The 26,264-nt window shown below is 42.8% G+C and overlaps 1 pseudogene; it reads left to right on the forward strand.

Moving 5' to 3' along the window:
• The first annotated feature begins 281 nt into the window (after window positions 1–281).
• LOC139530152 (L-lactate dehydrogenase A chain-like) lies at window positions 282–25,924 on the forward strand (annotated as a pseudogene).
• Window positions 25,925–26,264: the final 340 nt, after the last annotated feature.

A 26,264-nucleotide genomic window follows, 5' to 3' on the forward strand; every position in this document is an offset into this window, starting at 1 on the left:
CCAAACATTCCCTACTTACATACCACTTCTCCCAGTTTACTCAATACTTGAATGTGCTCCTTTTCTAAGAGGATGAGAGGCCAGTTGTGTGGTTTGGTAGTCACGCTCAGGGCTGACACCCATTCCATCCAGTGTACTGAATTAGACTACACTTGACTAGTCAAAAATGTCCATAAAGCTGAAGTGACAGTGCAAGGTGTGACCCGAAACAAGTGGCTGCACAGAGGCTGAGCTGTTAAGGGGCACAGCTCTGGCATGGCCTGCCTGCCTCACACAACACCATGCAGTCTGCTCTGATCACATCAGCACTACAGCCTTCTACTACAGAGCTCACAGAGCTCACAGAGATCCCAGAGCTCACAGAGATCCCAGAGCTCACAGAGATCCCAGAGCTCACAGAGATCCCAGAGCTCACAGAGCTCACAGAGATCACAGAGATCCCAGTCCCGGCAGGAACACAGAGGAAAGGAAAGGGAGTAAAAGAGAGAGAAAGCAATGAGGAGGAGAACAGAACAACCCTCTGCACTGTTGCACTAGACATGTCCTTACCTTGAGGGACAGAGCGAGAGAGAGCGACAGACTGACAGAGAGATAGAGAGACAGAGAGATTGAAAGAGAGAGAGACAGACTGACTGACTGACAGAGAGAGAAAGAGCAAGAGAGAGAGGGAGTGAATGAAGTTGAACCATGTGTCCAATGAGGGAATGAAAACAATGTACAACCATTACTGCGATCATGATCCTGTCCATCAAAATGTAACACCTGGTCAGTAATAAAAATGTGTTGTTTCACTCAGCAAACATCTACCTCAGGGCACAAGAAAGGTCATGCTACACCGAAGACCAGACTTCAACATCCCCTCCATCTGCCATTAGAACACAGACCTAGTCCAGTGTACCAGAGGCTGGATTCTCCTAGCCTGGACTCAGATCTGTTCGTGCTGTCTCGCCAACTCCTATGGCCATTACATCACGCATGGCAAGACAAACAGGTCCGAGACCAGGTCAGGATTCTCCTAGGTTAGGTTTCGTGGACGGTAACCCAAAGCTGTCCTCCCCTGACTGCAGCTGGTTGGGTTGCCTGGGTGCTAAGCTTCCTGACAGGCAGTTATCTCAATGCCAGGTCAGAGGCAACATGGCAGATTACTGGCAATACATGAGCCAATCTAGCAGATTACAGCTGTAATCCACTGTCTCCTGACACTCAGGGTCTGAGATGCTAATGTGGGTGTCTGTCTGGCTCCTTCCTTTCCTCTCATATCAGCACCATAGGTCATGAACGTATGGTGTGCAGCCTTAAAACCATAAAGGAATTTAGCCACTGCAGTTTATATTTTACCATTGAGTGGAAGATAATTAATTGAGTGTAAGTATTTCAAATATGATACATGTATTTCCATCTATCTCCTGAGGGGAACCAGTAGCCTAGTACAAGGCTGTAACATTAGTGAAATCCACTCTGCTTTAGGCAGTGAGCACGAGGGGTTAACTTAACTCTCCGCCTGCTCAGAGTCAGCAAGCATGGTTTTCATGTGTTGGACGCCATTCCATTCACTCCGTTCCAGCCATTATTATGAGCCGTCCTCCCCTCAGCAGCCTCCACTGGTGGAAATAGTTCAGCCTTAGGCTGTGCCTTCAATAGAACTGTAGAGCACTTCAACCATTAGCATTGATTTTATGAAGGTACATTATGGAAATTCTGAATACACAGAATCAGGCGTATGATTACAATTCTACACCATCATTAATGTTAATGGGCAAACTAGGTGCAAGCCTTTCTTAATGCATTATCCACACGTTCAGAATAGCATACAATGTACGGCAACAAGGAAGGACCTACATTGTCGTCATCAACAGTGTCATGAAATGTATACGATAGAAGAATTATTGAAAAAGTAACAAAAAAACAAATGAGGGGAGGGCTAAATTTAAACACACACACACACACACACACACACACACACACACACACACACACACACACACACACACACACACACACACACACACACACACACACACACACACACACACACACACACACACACACACACACACACACACACACACACACACACACACACACACACACATAGGCACAGACACACACACAGCTGGTTAGTTGGTCACAACCCTCCGTGCTAATCTCTTGCAGTGAAGAAAGGAAAAGAGACATTTGCATTACAATAGGGGCGAGAGAAAGAATCGAGAGAGAGAGATAGAGAGACACATATTTCCCTCGGATTACACAGATCCACAAAGAATTTCAGGGCAACTCAGTCACCTGAGTACTGAAGGGTGAACACAGGCAACACATAGGACCTACACTGTAGCAAGTGTGAACAATGTGAATCACCTGAAGAGGTTCCTCTCACTAGTCTCAGCCCAGCTAAGCCACAGCCGTTCCACTGGGACTTCCAGACCTCCACAGTGGAGCAGTAGTAGCCAGCCAGAATGAATTACAGCAACCTGATGTGAAGACAGGGTTTGCTATTCTTATTGCAATATTCATAAGGAGATGATGTCAACGAGACATCCCTGCTGCTCTGGGGTGAGGCTTCCCTCTCTTGAAAGCAGTAATCCAGGTCACCTCAAAGTTACAGGGGGAAGAAATGTGTCTTGGGGGAAGAAATGTGTAGCTACTAGCTAGCTGCTACTGCTGTGCTGAGCAACACATGGTGGTCTGGAGTAACTACAATAATGCTGTTACAGAGTACCAAGGCACAGGTAACAGGAATGCATGGATGAAGGATGTACAGGGCTAATGATCATTTACTGTAAGTATCACGTTGGGGTCACCAAAATAGGGTAGTTGGAACAAAGGTATCTGGGGCTCTTTCCCGTTCACTGGGAAATGAATACCCTGTTTTACATGTTAATGAGTTCCTCCAATTGCAGCTTGGCTGCTGGTCATCAATAACCCAACCTAGGTGACATCTCCCATTATCACACAGTAGGAGGACAGGCAGGGGAGAAGACCTGCATAAATGTGACTGACTGTCACCTTACAGATCTTTATTTCTTCACCCTGTTGTTGCAAGACATTTCCTGCACAGTGGGAAATGCAAACTTGTAGTGTATTCAAGGTTTAAAAAGGCTTCTAAAGTTTGTAATTTCCACTTTTACATTTCTGATTTGATTTGCCCTAACTAAAAATGTCCATTTATTATAATCCACAGAATAATTCACATTTCCTGTTGCTGCAGGAGTATTTTGCTGTGAGAAACTGGTCAAATTAAGATCCTACATCTTTAGGCTCAGAGGTCTAAGGCACTGCATATCAGACCTTGGTTCGATTCCAGGCTGTATCACAACTGGCCGTGATTGGGATTCCCATAGGGTGGGTCACAATTGGCCCAGCGTTGTAGGGTTTGGCCGGGGTAGGCCGTCATTGTAAAATAAGAATATGTTCTTAACTGACTTGTCTAGTTAAATAAAGGTTCAACAAATAAAATAAATAAATAACAATGTTCCAGCAGTCTGGAACTCGGTCATACTCTGTGGAGCAGCTAGTGATTGATAAAATAGGAAGTGAGGTTTAGACACCAGGGTTGATCTCTCTATTGTACAGTATATCAAACAAGGGAAGGGCATATTCAGCTAAACAGCCTCAGGAATGTGCTATTCAATATTTCATATAGTTATGCTTCCATAAAAAATGGAAGCAGGATTTCTTCCACAGAACATTGAACTATAGTTTGGTAAGGGAGAGTGAGGGAAGCATTCCTACAGGCAGTGAGGCAAGTGTACAGGTCTGTACAGATGGAGGGTCAAGGAGTCTATCTGGGACCCAAAATCAGCCAGACTCCATCAGCCAGCTTCTGCTTTGCTACAGTCTGATCCAAAACATCTGGCAACGAGAGCTTAGTTTCACAGTTTAATCCATTACTTAGTTGGTCCATCAGAGAAATTATCTGATCCAGGTATAGTTTATAGTACAGAGTGTATAGTACAGTATAAAAACTGGTTCAGATGGTGCCCCGCTACGTTTAAATCATCCAGACTGGCTTGTCTGCTTCAAACACTGGGTCAAACAGTCCACACAACGTTCCCCAAATCTCTCCAAGTATCAGTGTGTTTGAACATCTATCCCACAATAACAGGGACCACCCTAAAACTCATTCAGTAAGGGCTTTCAATGAGACACTATCAATGGGTTTGAGACTAATGAGGCTGCGATAAACTGACTTGTACTTATACAGAGTGGTACGATTGATCATATTTGATAAACATTTATCATTGACACCTACTGTAAGCCAGTGACAGTCTATCTCACACAAGAAAATCAATTAGGCATGAGATGAGAATGGTACTTTTCACAAGTTAATTAATTTATATGATGCTGTTTACCCCTTGGAGTGAGAGGTCAGCCATTAATATTTATGTTCCACAGATTGCTTGTGGATTAGCTTTGGCCGTGGGCCAAACGGCTCTTTAATGACTGAATTAAACAACCATCTGGGGAGCAGCCATCTCCACAACTAGGGTTGCAGCATGGCTTTTTCAGTTTCTTGTCACTTTCACACAAATGATATGACAGATTTCCATATGAGGTATTCTGTGTCATATGGTTTGTTTGAGGTGCTAAGTAAATGCCAATATGCCATACTGACATTCAGTTCAAGCTACATAGTATTTTACATCTTTTTTACATTGATTACAATTTGCAAATATCTATGCTGTAACATCATCATTCCTTGATCATTGATGGTAAATTCTAATTCTTGAGAAAGAAACCCTCCTCACAATTGTAATTACCTACACAAATTTTCTTTGGTTTAGAGCTCAAGTTTCAGACCAATGAGGACATGGTATAACATTCACTAACTAGAATAGAAAATACATTCTTAATTAAATCAATAGTGATCCTTAAATGGTAGCCTAAATTCTGTGCCACCACTGGTTCTCAGATGAAAATAGGTTTAACAATCACTATAACTGGAAAGTGGCTGCAATACATCCTGAGTCGGAAGAGAAGCACTTAGATACTGTATTTTTCCTTCCAAGTGATTTCATCTTGCAGTTTGACACCACACTTCCTTAACCATGTCAATATAAGCACATTACAGAGTACTAAATATTTCTCTATGATGTGACTAAGGTGGTTGAACAGGTTATGATAAGGCATTCAGTAAAAATGAATAGATACTTAATAAACCTTGGTCATGCAACCTAATGTATTAGAATGTCCACTAAGATAGCTAGTGGAAGCACCAAATGACACACTGACCACAGAGTTACTGCAGGAGGCGTTTAAGATGATGATGATGTAGTGTGGTTTCATTGTGTATAGCAGGGTCCTTCCAATAACCAGGGGCCCAGTGAGAGGCAGGCCAGGGAGTTCTCCGTTTGCAGGTTTACCTGGGTAGGCAGCCAGTCACCTCTCCCCCGTCTCAACCCCACCTCAACCCTGTCTCACCCCGATCTCTCTGTTCACTTAAGCAAAACAACCAACTGCTGAACAATCCCAGGATGCAATGCACCTCCATTTTCTCCAAAGGACAGTCCCTGTATACATCACTAAGTATGCAAAATATTTACTAGTACATTAATATCATGAACATACAAAACACTAATCAAACCTCATTAACTGGTTCATCTACAGTGATGATAACAAATTCAGCTAAAATACTGGGATGCTTTTTTAGTAAACATAATTATTATTGAGGTTTATCAGAAAAGAACAAGCCTACAGAATTTGTGCATTGAAAATCATATCTATAATCGTGTAATAATCATCTGTGTTGCCAGTGACAGCTTGTCCAAGAGCAGGCCAGTCAGGGATGCTTCTGTAGGACTAAGGCACATATCCAAAGAGAAAGAATCCATCACACTGTCTCACTGATCTGCCCTCACCTTTGCCACACAACCTTGTTCTTATTCAACCTGCAAAACCATAACAGGCTCTTTGGCCAGTAGAACTCCATCAGGTCAATGTAAGGTGAGCATAAGGCCACTGGAGCCACATACAGTGCCTTCGGAAAGTATTCAGACTCCTTGACTTTTTCCACATTTTGTTACGTTACAGCCTTATTCAAAAATGTATTTCTGTTTTGTTTTTTTTATAAATTGCCAAAAAATGTCTAAAAACCTGTTTTCACTTTGTCATTATGGGATATTGTGTGTAAAAAAATATCTACTCCATTTTAGAATCAGGCTGTATCGTAACAAAATGAGTCTGAATATTTTCCGAAGGCACTGTATTAAAGGTAGACGCAGCGGTTTGTTGTTTTTGACTAAAAGTACCCCATTGTCATACTTGAAAGATATGCAAAACCATAACAGGTAAAGATACCTTAATAGAAAATGACTCAAGTAAAAGTGAAAGTCACCCAGTAAAATACTACTTGAGTAAGACTAAAAGCATTTGGACTAAAAGTATCAAAAGTCAAAGTATAAATCATTTTAACTTCTTTATATTATGCAAACCAGATGGCACAATTTTCTTGTTTTTATTTTATTTACGGATGGGGCACACTCCAACCCTCAGACATAATTTACAAACGAAGCATTTGTGTTTAGTGAGTCCGCCAGATCAGAGGCAGTAGGGATGACCAGGGATGTTCTCTTGATTAGTGTGTGAATTGGACCATTTTCCTGTCAAAATGCAACGAGTACTTTTGGGTGTCAGGGGAAATGTATGGAGTAGAAAGTACATTATTTTCTTTAGGAATGTAGTGAAGTAAAAGTAAAAGTTGGCAAAAATATAAAGTACAGATACCCCCCAAAAATACTTTTCTTTTTTTTTATTTCACCTTTATTTAACCAGGTAGGCCAGTTGAGAACAAGTTCTCATTTACAACTGCGACCTGGCCAAGATAAAGCAAAGCAGTGCGACAAAAACAACAACACAGAGCTACACAGAAACAAACGTACAGTCAATAACACAATAGAAGAATCTATGCACAGTGTGTGCAAATATAGTAAGATTAGGGAGGTAGGTAAGGCAATAAATTGGCCATAGAGGTGAAAAAATTACAATTTAGCATTAACACTGGAGTGATAGATGTGCACATGATGATGTGCAAGTAGAGATACTGGGGTGCAGAAGAGCAACAACAACAAAAATAACAATATGGTGATGATGTAGTTGGGTGTGCTATTTACAGATGGGCTGTGTACAGCTGCTCTGACAGTTGATGCTTAAAGTTAGAGAGGGAGATACAAGTCTCCAGCTTCAGTGATTTTTGCAGTTCGTTCAGTCATTGGCAGCAGAGAACTGGAAGGAAAGGCGGCCAAAGAAGGTGTTGGCTTTGGGGATGACTGTATATAGACTTTCTTTTTTCTACTGTGTTATTGGCTTGTTTATAGTTTACTCCATGTGTAACTGTGTTGTTGTCTGTGTCACACTGCTTTGCTTTATCTTGGCCAGGTCGCAGTTGTAAATGAGAACTTGTTCTCAACTAGCTTACCTGGTTAAATAAAGGTGAAATAAAAAAATACAAATCAAAAATGACCAGTGAAATATACCTGCTGGAGCGCGTGCTACGGGTGGGTGCTGCTATGGTGGCCAGTGAGCTGAGATAAGGCGGGACTTTACCAAGCAAAGACTTATAGATGACCTGGAGCCAGTGGGTTTGGCGACGAATATGAAGCGAGGGCCAGCCAACGAGAGCATACAAGTCGCAGTGGTGGGTGGTATAAGGGGCTTTGGTGACAAAACGGATGGCACTGTGATAGACTACATCCAAATTGCCGGGTAGAGTGTTGGAGGCTATTTTGTATTTGGCGATTTGTATCGCCAAATACAAAATCGTCCATCCTACCAATGGACGTCCATCCTACCAAAACTGACCATCCTACCAATCGTCAAGGATTGGTAGGATGGTCAGTTTTACGAGGGCATGTTTGGCAGCATGAGTGAAGGATGCTTTGTTGCGATATAGGAAGCCGATTCTAGATTTAATTTTGGATTGGAGATGCTTAATGTGAGTCTGAAAGCAGAGTTTACAGTCTAACCAGACACCTAGGTATTTGTAGTTGTCCACATATTCTAAGTCAGAACCATCCAGAGTAGTGATGCTAGTCGGGTTGGCGGGTGCGGGCAGCAATCGGGTTAAAGAGCATGCATTTAGTTTTACTAGCATTTAAAAGCAGTTGGAGGCCACGGAATGAGTGTTGTATGGCATTAAAGCTCGTTTGGAGGTTTGTTAACACAGTGTCCAAAGAAGGGTCAGATGTATACAGAATGGTGTCGTCTGCATAGAGATGGATCAGAGAATCACCAGCAGCAAGAGTGACATCATTGATATATAAGTAGTACTTTAAAGTATTTCTACTTAAGTACTTTACACCGCTGATACTAATCCTGCTAGCTAAACTGCTAGCCATCAAGCTAAGATAGCTGCTTGGATTTTCCCGATTTGGGACTGCCTCTTCTCATGGAGGCCTCCCCATTCAGAGGAAAAGGAGAATGTTTCCTGCGTTATAGGAGTTGTGTTTACTATGCTCTTTTCGGCAACACTGTGGACAGACTGCATTTTCAATGCAACAACTGCCTGCTAGCGGAGAACTATAGGACCAAGCTGTCACAGCGTTGCGCAATTTTTGGGGGAAACCACAGCCACCTACCTTCTCCTTCTCTACACCTCAGGCTGGACGTCGTTCCATTCTTTGACTGACTGGCCAGTGCTTCACAGGGACCCTTCACCGGGGAAGTCTCCCCCGCCTGGGGGAGACCGACGGTTCTAGAGGACCTAGCGGACGCCACTGGTTCCGATCCCAATCCCGCTATCAATCAATGGAAACATGTCACTTTGAGAAGTCCAATTCAGACAGCTTCAACCCCCTGGCCTTGGAGGTTGCAGCGGCATCGTCCTTTACCCTGTTTCCAACCCATGGAGATCCTACCGACCTTCTGAGCTCCTCTCTCATGGGACCGTGAGGGTGTTTGAGACTCCGGCCCCTTCATCAGCCACGATGGTCCATTGGGCCCCATCTCCCATCGGTCCTCAGGGGTCTCCTAAACCACCTCCTCTGCAATTTTACCAGCTGTCATCATTGACAGCTCTATGGTGAGAAACATCTCGGTTCCCAGGGGAAAAACTCTGTGATATCCTGGAGCATGAGTACAGGACATTACAAGGCTGCTTCCTACCGTTCTATGACAGGTGCCATGGGCTTACGTTGTCGTAGTCCATGTGGGGTCAAACGACATTAGGAGGGCTGGCTCGGAACTGCTGAAACTGGATTTGATTCTAGCTCTGAAAGACTACAAAAAGCAGCCGATTATTTCAAGCCCTGTACCATTGAAAGATTCAGCAGGCTACTGGCATTACACATCTGGCTAAAAGTCTACTGTAGTTCTGTTGGCATAACTTTTATAAATAACTTGAACACCTTTTGGAAACAGAAGATGATCTATTCTACAGGAATGATGGAGTCTATTCAAATCATGTTGGTGCCCGGACCCTGTCCATGCATTTCAAGGCCACGTTGAGACTATAACTTTTCAGTGACCAAAGTTCTGCTCAGATAATCTCTACCATTGTGTCGCTGAGTTGTCATAGTGCTGCTGCAAATGTATATTGTCCCAGGGATGTTGGCAGTCATAATGTAAGTAACCTCATTTATGTTACTTTAACTCCCCTGAATGCCTCTGTCAATCCAACAGCTATTGTCAGCAGTAATCATGCGAATATGATCTTGAGTTCTACTGTTAGCACTGAGGCGGTTTGCCCTAGTAGGAAGTCCACTGTGCGCAGTTCACCCTGCAGCTCAAACATAAATATCACTGTCATGTCTACCTCTGATAAGACTCCCAGTAAAGCAATAAAAGCAATCAAGCATCCCAGAAAAGTGCAAAAAATAGCCAACATTAACATATGTAGCCAAGGTTTATGAAATCGATAACTTGCTAGTAACAGATAACATTCATATACTGGCTATCTCTGAAACGCACTTAGATAATACCTTTCATGATACAGTGGTAGCAATAGATGGTTACAATATCTACAGAAGAAACAGACATGCCAATGGGGGTGGTGTTGCTGTTTATATTCAGAGTCATATTCCTGTAAAGCTTAGAGAGGATACATATCAAATCATGTTGAAGACATATGGCTACAGGTTCACTTGCCTCACCTAAAGCCCATTCTTGTGGGAAGGTGCTATAGAACACCAAGTGCTAACAGTCAATATTTGGATAATGTGTGAATTCTTGATAATGTATATGATATCAACAGAAAGGTTTATTTTCTGGGTGACCTAAATATTGACTGGCTTTCATCAAGCTGTCCACACAAGAAAATGTTTCAAACTGTAACCAGTGCCTGCAACCTGGTTCAGGTTATCATTTAACAGGATATTTACAAACATCACAGGAATTAAATAATCCGTGTATTGACCACATCTTTGCTAATACTGCAGAAATCTGCTCTAAAGCAGTACCCACATCCATCGGATGTAGTGATCATAATATAGTAGCCATATCTATGAAACCCAAAGTTCCAAAGGCTGGGCCTAATATAGTGTATAAGAGATCATACAATATGTATTGTAGTGATTCCTATGTTGAAGATGTAAATAATATTTGCTGGTCTGTGGTGTGAAATGAGGAGCAACCAGACGCTGCACTTGATGCATGAATGAAATAGATTATTCCAGTTACTAATAAAAATGTACCCATTAAGAACATGACTGTAAAACCGGTTCAATCCCTGTGGTTTGATGAGAAATTGAAAAATTGTATGGTTGAGAGCGATTTTTATTTAACTAGGCAAGTCAGTTAAGAACAAAATCTTATTTACAATGACAGCCTACCGGGGAACAGTGGGTTAACTGCCTTGTTCAGGGGCAGAACTACATATTTTTACCTTGTCAGCTCGGGGATTCAATCCAGCAACCTTTCGGTTACTGGCCCAATGCTCGAACCACTAGGCTACCAGCCGCCCCAGAACAAATTCTTATTTACAATGACGGCCTACCCCGGCCAAACCCGGATGACACTGGGCCAATTGTGCGACTCCCAATCACGGCCGGATGTGATGCAGCCTGGATGAGGCAAAGTAAATGGCAAATAGTCTGGCAACACAGCTGATTGGCAAACATACTGCAAATGGAGAAATCATGTGACTAATCAAAACTAAAATAAACTGTACTGTGAAACAAATACAAATAATATAAAGGATAATATTAAAACGCTTTGGAGCACTTTAAATGAAATGTTGGGCTAAAAGCTTCATCATTACTTGAATCAGATGGTCATTCATCACAAAACCCACTGATATTGCCAACTACTTCAATTACTTTTTAATTAGCAAGATTGGCATGACATGGCAACAACAAATGCTGAACCTACACATCCATGCATAACTGACCAAATATGAAAGATAAGCATTGTAATTTCTTTTCTGTAAAGTGAGTGTGTAAGAGGTGAAAAAATGATTACTGTCTATCAACAATGACAAGTCACCAGGGTCTGACAACTTGGATGGAAAATCACTGAGGATGAAAGCGGATTATATTGCCACTCCTATTTGCCATATCTTCATTCTTAAGGCTGTCCCGACCCCAAAAATTATTGGTCGACCAAAAGCCGTCTTGTGCACTTTATCTAAATATTCTGTACTTTCGACTAATCGATTGATCGACATTTGAAAATGTGTATTTTCACATATATAGCCACACCCTATGTGTTTTAATGAAATCAACTTCATGCATTGAGCTTGTCTGATGCTTTAAGCCTCTGTTTGATGAAATAAGACACAAATTACTCAAGAGGGAGCCAGAGATCAAGATAACCAGAAGAAAAAAACTTAACCTGACCCAACCATCCTCCTCCCGCTACTGCTGGCTTTTGCAGATTCTGCCGTTACTCTCCTGAAATTGCTGGTAATAGGACCACACGTGGAGTCGCAAACCTTTCTTACATTGAATGCCACTTTATCTGACTATTTCTACCAATCTGCGCGGCAGTTATGGTTTTCATATGCACATTTTCGTGGAACAGTTTCATTTAATTTATAATAATGTCTTTGAATCTCAAAATCACGTTGGCTACGCTGTCACACCCTTATCTGTTTCACCTGTACTTGTGCTTGTCTCCACCCCCTCCAGGTGTCGCTTATTTTCCCCGGTGTATTTATCCCTGTGTTTCCTGTCTCTCTGTGCCAGTTCGTCTTGTCTTGTCATGTCAACCATTGTTTTTTTCCCATGCTCCTGCTTTTTTCTATTCTCTGTTTTGCTAGTCCTCCCGGTTTTGAACCTTGCTTGCCCTGACTCTGAACCCGCCTGCCCTGACCTTGAACCTGCCTGCCACTTTGTACCTCCTGGACTCTGACCTTGTTATGATCTTTTGCCTGTCCATGACCATTCTCTTGCCTGCCCCTTGAATACTAATAAATATCAGAGACTCGAACCATCTACCTCCCGTGTCTGCATCTGGGTCTCACCATGTGCCCGTACATACGAATGGCCTGTCTGCAACAAACTTGAAACATTGTATAAACTATTAACTTGGGTCCAGCCCGAAGCTCATGCTAGCAAACTTGCAGTATTGTATAAAATATTCAGGGCCCTCAGAGTTTCCCGTGCCAGTTAGCTTGGGACAGACACAGCTGTAGGCTATTTGCGAAAGGGATAAGAAGTAATTAGGTAGGCCAATTTTATGATGTTTCCACTGGATCAGAGCAAACAAAATAAAATGACTAAATTGACAAAACTCAGTAAATTAAATTAACCAAATAAACCAAAACATATTTCTCACAGGTGTAGCATACAGTAGGTTGTGCACTCTGCAAACAACGTGTCCACTCTGACAATGAGAACGGTAAAATAATGCAATAATAATATATTGAATTATAGAAATTATAATTATAGGAATTAACGATAAATGTACTACTGGTGATACATGTCATGGGGAATTGATAGACTAACAATCAAATAGAAGCAATTCACACAATAAATGTATGAAACAATGAATGTGCACAAATTGCTTGACAAAAGAAATCTTGGTCGACCAACAGCCTATTGACCAAACAATCGACCAGTCGACTAATTGGGGTCAGACCTAATTCCTTCTAAGCCTACAGGAAAGTGTGTGCACTCAGGCCTAGAGGGAAGCAAAAGTCATTTCGCTACCCAAGAATAGCAAAGCACCCTTTACTGGCTCAAACAGCCGACGAATCAGCCTGTTACCAACCCTTAGTAAACTTTAGGAAAAAATTGGGGTTGACCAGATACAGTACTATTTCACAGTAAACAAATTAACAACAGACTTTCAGCACGCTTATAGGGAAGGGTACTCAACATATACGGCACACAAATGACTGATTATTGGCCAAAAGAAATTGATAATAAGAATATTTTGGGAGCTGTTTTTTTAGACTTCAGTCATAATCATAATCTGCTGATGGAAAAAACCTGTGTTATGGCATTACATATATCGTGGATCGAAAGTTACCTGTCTAAAAGAAAACAGAGGGTGTTCTTTAATGCAACTCCCTCCAACATAATCCAAGTAGCGTCAGGCATTCCCCAGGGCAGCTGTCTAGGCCCTTTACTTTTTTCAATCTTTACTAATGACCTGCCACTGGCACTGAGTAAAGCCTGCGTATCTTTGTATGCTGATCACTCAATATGATACACATCAGCTATCACAGCAAGTGAAATCACTGCAACACTTAACAAAGAGCTGCAGTCAGTTTTAGAAATGATGGCAAGAAATAAACATACAAAAATGAGGAGCATTGTATTTGGGACAAATCATTCACTAAACCCTAAACCTTAACTAAATATTGTAATGAATAATGTCGAAATTGAGCAAGTTGGGGAGACTAAACAGCTAATCTGTCATGGTCAAAACATATTGGTGCAATGGTAACTAAGATGGGGAGAGGTCTGTCTGTAATAAAGCGCTGCTATGCTTTCCTGACAAGTCCTACAGGCCCTAGTTTTGTCACACCTGGACTACTGCCCATTCATATGATCAAGTGCCACAAAGAGTAACATAGGCAAATCACAGTTGGCACAGAACAGAGCTGCACGGCTGGCCCTTAAATGTATGCAGAGAGCTAAAATCAATAACAGGCATGTCAATCTCTCCTGGCTCTATGTAGAGGAGTGATTGACTACTTGTCTTTGTGAGAGGTATTGACATGTTGAAAGCACCAAGCTGTCTGTTTAACTTCTTATGGCTGCAGAGCAGTATTGAGTAGCTTGGATGAAAGGTGCCCAGAGTAAACGGCCTGCTCCTCAGTCCCAGTTACTAATATATGCATAGTATTATTAGTTTTGGATAGAAAACACTCTGAAGTTTCTAAAACTGTTTAAATGATGTCTGTGAGTATAACAGAACTCATACGGCAGGCAAAAACCTGAGGAGAAATCCAAACAGGAAGTGAGAAATCTGAGGTTGGTAGGTTTTCAAGACAGTTCCCATTGAAATGGACCATGCCTCAGGACTACCTGGCCTGATGACTTCTTGCTGTCCCCAGTCCCCCTGGTCGTGCTGCTGCTCCAGTTTCAACTGTTCTGCCTGAGGCTATAGAACCCTGTCCTGTTCACCGGACGTGCTACCTTGTCCCAGACCTGCTGTTTTCAACTCTCTAGAGACAGCAGGAGCGGTAGAGATACTCTGAATGATCGGCTATGAAAAGCCAACTGACATTTACTCCTGAGGTGCTGACCTGTTGCACCCTCTACAACCACTGTGGTTATTATTATTTAACCCTGCTGGTCATCTATGAACATTTGAACATCTTGGCCATATTCTGTTATAATTTCCACCCGGCACAGCCAGAAGAGGACTGGCCCCCCCTCATAGCCTGGTTCCTCTCTAGGTTTCTTCCTAGGTACTGGCCTTTCTAGGGAGTTTTTCCTAGCCACCGTGCTTCTATACCTGCATTGCTTGCTGTTTGGGGTTTTAGGCTGGGTTTCTGTACAGCACTTTGTGACATCAGCTGATGTAAGAAGGGCTTTATAAATACATTTTATTGATTGATTGATTGATTGAAGAGACACACACAGGCACACACACACGCATATAGGTCCATATCATTGTTTTTTCTTTTTGGACATAGGAGGCCCGCAAAACACTTTGGTGGACCGTACAATATATTTCGATGCAGAAAAATCCCTGGCAAGACCTCAGTTTCACACACACATTATCTGCGCATGTGCAGGGGACCAAAACAGTGGAGAAGTTGAGCGTCACGCTTCAACGCTCTTAGTTGTTGAGGAAATGTATTCACTATGCCGTTTACTTTCTACATCTACGTCATATATCTGAGTCTACCTTTATGGTTGAAACATTATCATACACACGCACACACACACTTTCGCATTCTGCTCTTTAGCATTCACCACTACATGTCGCTTTTTTGTGCTTCAGAATCCAAAGTAAGCCATAGCAGAACTAGGACATGTACTGTACTGGTGGGGTGTAAGGATTACTCCTGCCCTCCCTCAGGTTTCACAGCTCTTCACCACCACCTGTTCTACAGCCCACGTCCTCAGAGAGATGGAGAGAACGAGAGAGGAGAGCAGGAGAGGGACAGATGGTGCTGGGGCCTAGAGGAGGACCGAATTGAAACAGGTGCCCTCCATTCTCCCACCTATCCTCCTCTCCAACCCACAGACAGTACCAGTGGGTCCCTCCTTTCAGTGGCTTGTTAATGGTGTGGCCCTGCTAAGGCATTACTGGGGGTTCCTATTATGAGAAGAGCATGATTTAAGCTCTGTCCAAAATGTTTGAGTGTGTGTGTATTTGTGTCTGTGTGTGTGTGTGTGTGTGTGTTACCCCTGCAGCATGGTAGGTAAAGATGAAATTGACAGCATCAAGGAGAACACGTCTAATCACATTTACAACCACAGGAAACAAGAGAGTCTGAGTGATCCACAGTTCATAGGCAATCATCAGGATGGCTTACAGTCTTCATACACACAATTTCATAATCATACCATTGACCATCTTACAGGCTTTTGTATCTGTAATCTATTTTTTTTTTATTCCTTGGGGCAGAATAGCTACCAAGTGGCGCAGTGGTCTAAGGCTCTGCATCTCAGTGCTAGAGGTGTCGCTACAGACAACCTGGTTTGAATCCAGGCTGTATCATAACCGGCTGTGATCGGGAGTCCCATAGGGTGGCGCACAATTGGCCCAGCGTCGTCCGTGTTCTGCTGGGGTAGGCCGTTATTGTAAATAATAATTTGTTCTTAACTGACTTGCCTGGTTAAATAAAATGTTTATACAGCAGACAGAAGATGTATGCACACTCTCTCATTTCTGCAGGAAAGCAATTTTCTCCCTTAAATATTAGATCAAATTGTTATCAATTAAAGAGTGGAGAATGATATTCCCACTCAAAATGCAACGGCATAACTCTCCCTAAATATTTTTTTGTGTGTATGTGCCGAATACAACAGACCTTACAGTGAAATGCTTACATACGAGCCCCTAACCAACAATGCAGTTTAAAAAAAATACGGATAAGAATAAGAGATAAAAGTAACAAGTAATTAAAGAGCAGCAGTAAAATAACAATAGTGAAACTATATAGAGGTGGGGTACTGATACAGAGTCAATGTGCGGGGGTAGAATGTACATGTAGGTAGAGTTATTAAAGTGACTATGCATAGATGACAACAGAGAGTAGCAGTGGTGTAAAGAAGGGGAGAGGGGGGAGGGGGGCAATGCAAATAGTCTGGGTAGCCATTTGACTAGATGTTCAGGAGACTTATGGCTTGGGGGTAGAAGGTGTTTAGAAGCCTCTTGGACCTAGACTTGGCACTCTGGTACCGCTTGCCGTGCAGTAGCAGAGAGAACAGTCTATGACTAGGGTGGCTGGAGTCTTTGAATTTTTAGGGCCTTCCTCTGACACCGCCTGGTATAGAAGTCCTGGATGGCAGGAAGCTTGGCCCCAGTGATGTACTGGGCCATACGCACTACCCCCTGTAGTGCCTTGTGGTCGGAGGCTGAGCAGTTGCCATACCAGGCAGTGATGCAACCAGTCAGGATGCTCTCGATGGTGCAGCTGTAGAGCTTTTTGAGGATCTGAGGACCCATGCCAAATCTTTTCAGTCTCCTGAGGGGGAAAAGGTTTTGTCGTGCCCTCTTCACAACTGTCTTGGTGTGCTTGGACCATGTTAGTTTGTTGGTGATGTGGACACCAAGGAACTTAAAGCTCTCAACCTGCTCCACTGCAGCCCCGTTGATGAGAATGGGGGCGTGCTCTGTCCTCTTTTTCCTGTAGTCCACAATAATCTCCTTTGTCTTGATCACATTGTGGGAGAGCTTGTTGTCCTGGCACCACACGGCCAGGTCTGACCTCCTCCCTGTAGGTTGTCTCGTCGTTGATCAGGCACTGTTGTGTCATTGGCAAATTTAATGATGGTGTTGGAGTCGTGCCTTGCCGTGCAGTAATGAGTGAACGAGGAGTACAGGAGGGGACTGAGCACGCACCCCTGAGGGGCCCCTGTGTTGAGGATCAGATTGGCGAATGTGTTGTTTCCTACCCTTACCACCTGTCAGAAAGTCCAGGATCCAGTTGCAGAGGGAGGTGTTTAGTCCCAGGGTCCTTAGCTTATTGATGAGCTTTGAGAGCACTATGGTGTTGAATGCTGAGCTGTAGTCAATGAATGGCATTCTCACATAGGTGTTCCTTTTGTCCAGGTAGGAAAGGGAAGTGTGGAGTGCAATAGAGATTGCATCATCTGTGGATCTGTTGGTGCGGTATGCAAATTGGAGTGGGTCTAGGGTTTCTTGGATGATGGTGTTGATGTGAGCCATGACCAGCCTTTCAAAGCACTTCATGGCTACAGGCGTGAGTGCTATGGTTCAGTAGTCATTTAGGCAGGTTACCTTAGTGTTCTTGGGCACAGGTACAATGGTGGTCTGCTTAAAACATATTTGTTTTACAGACTCGCACAGAGAGAGGTTGAAAATGTCAGTGAAGACACTTGCCAGTTGGTCAGCGCATGCTCGCAGTACACATCCGTCTGGCCCTGCGGCCTTGTGAATGTTGACCTGTTTAAAGGTCTTACTCACATCAGCTGTGGAGAGCATGATCACACAGTCTTCTGGAACAGCTGGTGCTCTCATGCATGTTTCATATAGCCTATCACTGAGGTTGATGGATAATATTGGATGTATGTGTGTATATTGAGAGAAAAAAACAAGTCTGCCAATGATGAATTGCATATACCCTATATACCACACTTCATATCACAGGTGTACAAACAACCATTACATCTCCATTTCCCTTTTGCTAAATACATAAATCAATGCCACCCCTTTCAATGGGAGACTAAAACTGCGGTGACAGGGTAACCCAAAACCACTAGATAAGAGACTAACCACTGAAAAATATGACTAGGGACTGAAATATGATGCACAGATAGATTACGGATTAATATGAATGAATAGGTTAAACTAATCGGAGTAACCTTCTTGAATAGTACTCCTCATCCTCAATCACATCATCTAACAGCTCACAGCACTCTTAACCTCATACTTTAGGCTGAACTTTTTCAAACGATCATGAAGTCAAAGTCAAAGCTAAACCCTGGATGTGTGTAGAATCTAACATCTTATGACAGGATCCCTTGATGGCCCTCCATAACTATGGACAATACACCATTCTTTCCTGGCCCTACAAACTCATTAGGGTCAATGTCAGTGGCTACGGCTAATGCGCTTGACAGGAACCTAGTTCAGACAGAAGTCCTCTCCTCCCACTCCATTCAGCCATAGTGAGGAGTAGGCAGAGGAGGGAGAGCTCTCTCCAACACTACGTAGGATCAGCACGAGACTTCACATCAACTCCATCACACCATCTTAAAAACTTTTACTGCAGTGGGCTAAATCAGGGTCACATAGAGCGCTTCTTGGTAGTCTTAAACAAATCTACTTTGAAACAAAAGTATACACCTCACACACATGGCTTTAAAAAAGAAGACACCTGTACCATGTCAGATAAAGAGTAGAAATGTATTTTATTTTGAGTTTGACCCCAATATTACACTTTATATACATCACAGAAGACTGAAATATAACAAAATCTTTGACATAGAAATAACGGATTTTCAGCTTAATTTTTTCAAAACGATTTTAACGATTTTAATACCATTCCACCGATAAGGCCACTAGGTCATTTGACTGCATGAGAGGGCTACCCTTCCTTTGCAAAGCTTGCCGAATGAAACAAAATAATCATGAATAGACATGTGCCAAGGTTAGAACACACAAAGACAAACAAATGCTAAATGGGAGACTTTATGACAACTTTCAACCACTCAATAACATTGCTATGAAATGTTTGCTTTGTTGGAAAAGTGCCAATAAGACTGCGTTTACACAGGCAGACACATTCTGATCTTTTGCCCAGTTATTAGTAAAAGAGCTGATCTGATTTGTCAAAAGGACAATTAGTGGAAAAATATCTCAGAATGGGATGCCTGTGGAAACACAGTTGGAGCATAGGTGGGCTGTGAAAACAATTGCCTAATTTGACTAACTTAACAAAATTACAAATAATCTAGTTAGAACAACAATCGAGCTTCAGTAGGGGCAGCAGGTAGCCTGGTGGGTAGGAGCGTTGGGCCAGTAACCTGTAGTTCTGCCCCTAAGCAAGGCAGTTAACCCACTGTTCCCTTGACGCAGATGACGTGGATGTCGATTAAGGCAGCCCCCCGCACCTCTCTGATTCAGAGGGGTTGGGTTAAATGCGGAAGACACATTTCAGTTGAAGACATTCGGTTGTACAACTGACTAGGTATCCCCCTTTACAGTAGTACTCACTGTAGCATTGTAAGTAGCCAATGTCATACCAGATGGATTACTAATATGGTAATCAACATGGTGCATTGTAGGAATTATTGGTCTAAAAGATGTTAGAGCAGGTTAGGAGGACATTCATTAATGATACTACCATCACAATCAGAGATAATTCAAATCACTGCTCCCGAACCTATCAATAATTCAGTAAGGGGAAAAACCAAAGCATCAAGTCACAGAAAACTACTCTTTTGGCTATTGAAGGATAATGATGAGTTCACAAGCAGCCTTCTTTTACCTGTACCTCTCAAGAACCCAGGAACACTGAATCATAGAAATCACAGGTCTGAACAAATAGAACATTTAATCATCCCAAGATTAAATAGACATCTGATGACAAACGAGGGTGGGCTAAATGAGGGCCAACAATGAGGCAAGAGTACAAGGCAATCAGGCTGCCATAAGGCGTGAGAGAGGGGGCTGACATGATAAGACCCAACACTGAGCTTTACATTGTTCAAAGGGAGACTTTCACTTGGGGAGTCATTGAAAGCGATCGCACGTACTTATCAAGGCAAATTACCTAATCTCTACGACAGCCCCACAGTTCAATGTAGAAGCTTCACCAAAGCCAAAGCATGACCATTATATGCTGCCCCAGCTGCCAGCCATCGGGGGTGGGGGGACAACCTAGCTACCGTAGAGAACCCTCATAACATCCTGGTATGAAGCCTGAACAGATGGGGGACGGGATCCCCATTAACTCTCTCATAATAGATACATAATCTACCTAACTCTGCATGCATATTGAATCTAGCCAAGAATAAACATACTTTTGTTACTGTCATTTTCACCACCGGCATTATGCATAATTTATATTCGTACATACCATTTTTAAAGTTGTCCAACAGATTACAATAAAACGTACTTTTACCATTATGCAGTACATTTTGTTCTGTTCAGTTTCAAAGTTCAAACCATTCAGAAACTGCTGTGACTTGTACACAGAATTAAACTGCAGCCACTGATTTGATCAACCACACCAGCAGGATAACACTCATATAACAGTAAAGTAAAAACATTTTGGGGTGAATCAAACAGATGTTCCCCTCAAGCTCCTGTTTGTGACATTATTACCACTGTGAAGCAGTGGTCATAATTGTAAAGAGGTCATTAGCGGACAGACAGAGAGACAGACAGCGATGGGCTCCATTTACCTTTTTCTGCTCATCCAGTGCATGTGTCACAGGTTTCCTCCTCTGGTGATGGTGCTGATGCTGGCTCCCCTCAGCTCCCAGTTCCATAGCAGGCTGAATGGCAGATACCCTCTCTCTTCCCTGCTCAGTCCCAACTCCACAATATCCACAACCCAATAATCCCTGAGGGGAAGGGAAATCCCAGATACTTCACATGTGATATCCTACTTCCTTCCCAGGTTGTCAATACGGATACATCACTTCTCCAAAGGAATGATCACATCCGATACCTCCCAAAGGATTCTGGGGCTCTGGCGGAGATAAGGTCAACAATAGTTCTGCTTCTTCAATCTCAACCCAGAGGGAATGGGCCACAGGACTGACCGGAGAGACTGGGTCCCAGGGGCTGCTGGTCTCTGAATCATGGTGGTTAGTTAGGGATGCAGCCTGCAGCAACGATGCACTGCCTTCATTGGAAGTAATATGATTTATCACAGTGATAATGAAATCTGATAAGCATGGTTCAGTCCAAGGGGGTCCAAGAGTCCCATCACGCTTGATCTGAGCGAAGAGCTTGAGTTACTCACCATGTACCCAGATACTCACTATATCAAGTTAGGACACACCTACTCAAAGGTTTTTCTTTATTTTCACTATTTTCTACATTGTAGAATAATAGTGAAGACATAACAACTATGAAATAACACATATAGAACCATGTAGTAACCAAAAAAGTGACATTGAATGCTTTTCCAACAGTATTGAAGGAGTTCCCAAATATGCTGAGCACTTGTTGGCTGCTTTTCCTTCACTCTGCAGTCCAACTCATCCCAAACCATCTCAATTGGGTTGAGGTTGGGTGATTGTGGGGGCCAGGTCATCTGATGCAGCACTCAATCACTCTCCTTCTTGGTCAAATAGCCCTTACACAGCCTGGAGGTGTGTTGGGTCATTGTCCTGTTGTAAAACAAATGATAGTCCCACTAACAGCAAACCAGATGGGATGGTGTATCACTGCATAATGCTGTGGTAGCCATGCTGGTTAAGTGTGTCTTGAATTTGAAATAAATCACCAACAGTGTCACCAGCAAAGCACCCACAAACCATCACACCTCCTCCTCCATGCTTCACGGTGGGAACCACACACGTGGAGATCATCCGTTCACCTACTCTGCGTGTAATGGAGTGCGTAACTAACTGGCTGCAGGGAAGTCAGGCGCAGGAGAGCAGAAATGGGTAGCAAACGGAGCCCTTTATTGAGGCGAACAAAACACAGCACTCAGAAAACTAAACACAATACCCCGGCGCAAACCAGCCTGGAGTACACATACATTTACATATAACAATTCCACACACAGACATGGGGGGAAACAGAGGGTTATATGCAAGACGAGTAATGAGGGAATGCAAACCAGGTGTGCGGGAAAACAAGACAAAACAAATGGAAAATTAAAGGTGGAACGGCGATGGCTAGAAGACCGGTGACATCGACCGCCGAACGCCGCCCGAACAAGGAGAGGGACCGACCTCGGCGGAAGTCGTGACACTGCGTCTCTCAAAACAGCGGTTGGAACCAAAAATCTCAGATTTTGATTCATTAGACCAAAGCTCAGATTTGCTCATGTTTCTTGGTCCAAGCAAGTCTCGTCTTCTCATTGGTGTCCTTTAGTAGTGGTTTCTTTGCAGCAATTCGAAGGACTGATTCTTGCAGTCTCCTCTGAACAGTTGATGTTGAGATGTGTCTGTTACTTGAACTCTGTGAAGCAATTATTTGGGCAATTTCTCAGGCTGGTCTCTCGAATGAACTTATCCTCTGCAGCAGAGGTAACTCTGGGTCTTCCTTTCCCGTGGCAGTCGTCATGAGAGCCAGTTTCATCATAGCGCTTGATGGTTTTGGAGATTACACTTGAAGAAACTTTCAAAGTTATTGAAATTTTCCTGTTTAACTGACCTTCATGTCGTTTAGTAATGATGGACTGTCATTTCTCTTTGCTTATTTGAGCTGTTCTTGCCATAATATGGACTTGGTCTTTTACCAAATAGGGCTATCTTCTGTATACCAACCCTACCTTGTCACAACACAACTGATTGGCTCAAATGCATTAAAAAGGAAAGAAATTCCACAAATGATCTTTTAACAAGGCACACCTGTTAATTGAAATGCATTCCAGGTGACTACCTCATGAAACTGGTTGAGAGAATGCCAAGAGTGTGCAAAGCTTCATCAAGGTAAAGTGTGGCTACTTTGAAGAATCTCAAATATAAAATATATTTTGATTTGTTTAACACTTTTTTGGTTACTACATGTTTCCATATGTGTTATTTAATAGTTTAGACATACATTTCTACAATGTAGAAAATAGTAAAAATGAAGAAAAACCCTTTAATGAGTATGTGTGTCTGAATATATATATATATATACAAGGTTGCATTAAATTGATACATCATCGTCGTCATCATTCTCATTATGATCGTTTGGGAACACCGATGATTTTTAAAACTCCACTTTAAAACTATCACTGTCACTTAACTAAAGAAACCCAAATAGGCTACATACTACAGTAGTTATAAACGTATTTCAAGTTTAACCATTAGACTTAGCCTACAATATAAATATAGAATGTGACTGACTGAAACCGCGATGTAAAAAATAAAAATAAAAAAATTCTACGAATGCATCAAAATTAGCTTAGTCCATCCAACATGATATCATATCACTGTATGGGGGGGGGAAATCGTGAAATATAAAATACTCACCCAAATAAAATATATATTTTTTGCAGAATATCCATGCACATATAGGCTACAAATTGGTTACTCCGTGTGCACACCGTACACCAGCACAGACCACACTTTCCATTCCCATCCCCACAGACAGCGCTTCTTTTCAATAGTTTTTTTTGGACACTGCTTTCTTGTCCCAGTGTTAAAGCTCGTTCCCATTGAAACTTTTAGGAATGAATTTTCTGCCATCTAGTGGGAAAAAATGGAACATCGGTTATTAGTCATTCCACCCATGATCGCAAGAGCATCGAACTTCACGAGGCTACAATAACATGAAAAGGCTCCACTTTTCGGATTTATACATCGTTGAACTTTTCATCTATTAAAATTAGAGGTAGGTTATAATATCATCCAATAAACTGGTGACAGTCAGTCAGTCCATTTAGTGATATACAGTATAGTTGCATTGTATTCACCTGGTTATTGCAGCCAAACGCTGTATAGAAAAAGCATTACATGTTGTGTTGTCCCTATTCTATCCACTATATCAAAAGCAGATGCCATGTTTACTGTCAGAGAGAAACAACATCAGTCCTAGACCAGGAGGTGGAAACACCAAAGTGACCATCTTGGGTGTGGGTAATGTCAGTATGGCATTTTCCCTCAGTATCTTACAGTAGGTGAGTCCCACTGTGCATATCACAGAGCGAACAACAAAGACTTTAGATTTTTATTCTGAGCTTGTATACAGTGCCACACCATTCCAACAAATACATTTAATTGGAGTTAACAATTCCTATGAATACTGATGATAAACAGTCTAGTATAGCTTCTCACTTACCCCGTCACTTGCTGTGAAGGGTGTGGCTGATGAAGTGGTGGATGCTATAGAGGACTGCATGGACATGCAGCAAGCCAGCCTCTTCCTGAAGACCTCCAAGATCACAGCCGCCAGAGGTCAGCTATAGCCTGGCTCAGTGCCCCCGTGTGTGTGTGTGTGTGTGTGTGTGTGTGTGTGTGTGTGTGTGTGTGTGTGTGTGTGTGTGTGTGTGTGTGTGTGTGTGTGTGTGTGTGTGTGTGTGTGTGTGTGTGTGTGTGTGCTTGCATGTACGTGTGCTGACTCCTTTAAAATAATACAGTGCTATAGCAGAACGATGACTGCTTTTTGTATTTCAAACTCTTGTGGGAAAATGTGTCCAATGTGACTATGAAATCCCTAGATGTAAAAATGTGGAGTTTGGGATATTTTCCCACTTTGTTGTAACATATTGTAATATATCATGCTCTGTTCCTCTTAGACTACTCAGACACAGCCAACTCCAAGCTGTGCGTCATCACTGCAGGCACGCGTCAGAGGAAGGGGGAGAGTCGTCTGGATCTGGTCCAGAGGAACATTTAGGTGATGAAGCAGATCATCCCTCCATTGGCACAGCACAGCCCTGACGCCATCCTCCTGGTCATATAAACCCCTAGTAACTCACTACACCATGTCCACTTCTTATATTCGTATAGGGAGAAGTGAGTAGGATATTATCAGACTGATGAGAAGAGTCAAGTCAAACTTAGTTACATGACTCATTTTCCCTAAGTAAAGGTTTCTTCCTAGCGAGGATAAACCCTGTCCAATAGTAATTGAGGATGTATTTATTTGTTTATAACCCTGGCTGGTGGCTAACCCGATGGTACTGAACTCTGTGGCACTCTGGTGGATGTGCTGACCTATGTGGCATGGAGGCTGAGTGGTTTCCCTCAGAACAGGGTCAGTGGAACCAATCTGGACTCAAGGCGGTTCCCCTACTTGACGGGAGAGAGACTGCAGATCCACCCTAGCAGTGTCCACGGACACATCATAGGAGAGCACGGGGACTCCAGTGGTGAGACACTACCCTGTATTAGGTCCAAAACAGCATCACAATCAATCCATACAAAAATATGCATCACCAGAGAACTGGAGGCTGGGCAGGATTCAGAGGGCTGGGCAGATGTTTGGCAACTCCATTACCCGCAGTATTAGACTTAAAATGAATCATCCAGCGATCATACACTGTTTACCAGGGGGCAGAGCTACCGACGTTAAGGATAATCTGAAGATGATGCTGGCTAAAGCTAAAACTGGCGAGTGTAGAGAGTATAGGGATATGTTATCCACGTCGACACCAACGATGTTAGGATGAAAGAGTCTGAGGTCACCAAGCGCAACATAGCTTCAGCGTGTAAATCAGCTAGAAAGATGTGTCGGCATCGAGTAATTATCTCTGGCCCCCTCCCAGTTAGGGGGAGTGATGAGCTCTACAGCAGTCACACAACTCAATCGCTGGTTGAAAACTGTTTTCTGCCCCTCCTAAAAGATAGAATTTGTAGATAATTGGCTCTCTTTCTGGGACTCACCCACAAACAGGACCAAGCCTGGCCTGTTGAGGAGTGACAGACTCCATCCTAGCTGGAGGGGGGCTCTCATCTTATCTACGAACATAGACAGGGCTCTAACTCCCCTAGCTCCACAATGAGATAGGGTGCAGGCCAGGCAGCAAGCTGTTAGCCAGCCTGCCAGCTTAGTGGAGTCTGCCACTAGCACAGTCAGTGTAGTCAGCTCAGCTATCCCCATTGAGACCGTGTCTGTGCCACGACCTA

Source organism: Salvelinus alpinus, chromosome 9 (assembly GCF_045679555.1).
Source record: "Salvelinus alpinus chromosome 9, SLU_Salpinus.1, whole genome shotgun sequence".
NCBI lineage: Eukaryota > Metazoa > Chordata > Actinopteri > Salmoniformes > Salmonidae > Salvelinus > Salvelinus alpinus.